The sequence below is a fragment of the Pteropus alecto genome, unplaced genomic scaffold (assembly GCF_000325575.1).
Source record: "Pteropus alecto unplaced genomic scaffold, ASM32557v1 scaffold3, whole genome shotgun sequence".
Lineage (NCBI taxonomy): Eukaryota > Metazoa > Chordata > Mammalia > Chiroptera > Pteropodidae > Pteropus > Pteropus alecto.
In genome coordinates this window covers 44,452,526-44,454,500 of record NW_006442484.1, presented here as the reverse complement: position 1 = coordinate 44,454,500, position 1,975 = coordinate 44,452,526, and positions in this window count along the sequence as shown.

Here is a 1,975-nt window from a genome sequence, read left to right as displayed (position 1 = left end):
TAACACTGAACGGTTAAAATTATGGAGAAGGGATAATAACTGATTACTAATTTTAAAGTAAATAAACAGGTGACTTTTTCAGATCAAATTTCTCCTCGGATCGTTACAATAAATATCTCTGAAGGAAGCTCTCTATTTATGTTGTCATTGATTAATTCTTCACTACCTCATTTGATTTCGATTTAGAACGATTTGATTCTAATTTAATTAGCATGTAATTTGGATGTACATAATTACTGTAATTATGACATTCAGGTAAGGCAGCTTTAGGCTGAAAGGCAATTTCAAATTTTCTAGCAACCTACTTTGTACTGGGAAATGGACAAGGACTTTGCGCCCTGCTATCCAAGTAGTAATTAGCACATCTTTGAAATAGGCAGTGCGGCAGGGTTTGTATTAAAACAGCAAATACAAACCCAGCCGAGTTATCCGCGGCAAAGGTGGCTGCGTGTTACCGGAAACGCCCGGCGTTTCCCCGGTGTGAGATCTGGGAGCCCCGCGCCCCGGCGTCTCAGGCGGCTCTCGCTGCTGCGGTCGACGGCGCCTCCGCCGCCACCAGTGCGGGACTTGGAGGTGTAGCTTTTCAGATTAAAATACAATAAACGCGCGGGGTGTGGAGGACAAGAAAGGAGGGGAAGAAGCCACTGCACGACGTCTGAAGACTGGGGGTGGGGTAGTGGACTAGGAAGAGGAGGGAAAGGGGCGGCGGGGGAGGGCGATGCACAGAGTGGAGCGAAAATTGGTCAACGCCCCCAACTGTTATCCGATTTTAGATTTGGGTTTCAAAGGGAAAAGGTGGGGACAAAGGGGGTCAGTTTGCGGCGGCAGGGAGTGCGGACCCTCCAGGAGGGGCTGGCGCGTGGGGTTTCCGGGCTTTTGGCGGTTCTCGGGGGCCCTGCGCGCCCCTCCCGGATCAGCCTGCCGGGCGGCCCCCGGCGCCCGACACAAGCGAGACGGCAGCCTGGAGGACGCCCGCGAGGGTGGAGGCTGCCTCGGCCATCCCGGCTCCGGGCTGGCGAAGGCCGCGGGACCCTCGTTCCCTCCCCCTTCAAAGGGGGTCTGGGACTGGGACGGTCTGGTTGCCTGATTTAACCAGCTTGATTCCGGTCGGCCCCGGATAGTCCACGCGGGCCCCGCCGACCCGGAGCCCTTCGGTCCCAGGTCGTTGGGCGCAGAGGGTGGGGCTCTCCGCCCGCGGCCGGGTCCCCATCGCGGGGTCCACGTCGCCGCCGACAGCGCCCAGCGTGCTCAACTTCAGGTTGGAGGACCCAGAAGTTGCCTTGAAAGGGTTGTTCAATGCCACAATTCTAAGACTAGGGCCACGCAGGGCCCTATTTTGTTTGTTTTGTTTGTATTTTTAGTTAGCACATTCTAAACGACCTCCTTCCCTAGGAGTAGTAATATCGGCCATTGCTAAGCAGTACCCCCGAAATAGCGGGGCTAGTCTCCCCCTCCCGCCCCCAATACAAAAACTCGCTTTTCTTTGCTTGATTTCGCTGGGTTGTTGCAGCTGGAGGCAAACGCCGGTCTCCCCACGGTAATAGCGGCGAGCGCAGCGGACAGCACGGCCTCGCCGGCCGGGAGCTGTAGATGGCGCCAGCGAGCCGCACTCGCCAAGCTTCTCTTAAGGGAATCAAGAGTGACTGTCAAACATAAAAGCAAATCAGAGTTTTCAGTTTTTTTAATGTGTTAAGAATGTTATTCCTTAAGAAAATTTGTAGCTAAATTATTCTCACTTAAAATAAACACTTAGTATACCAATTACACAAATGGGCGGGATTTATGTAAGATTTACTTCATCTGCATTTTTGTAGTGGGAGAGAGCCTTGGTGAATACAGATAATAGATGCAAATAAGATTAGAGTTAAAATAAATAAAGTTTCCATCTGAATAAAAAGAAATTCAATTTTACACGACTTATAATGATTTGACGGAATGTCCAGACGCGCCATTTAGGTGCACAATCTAATCCCGT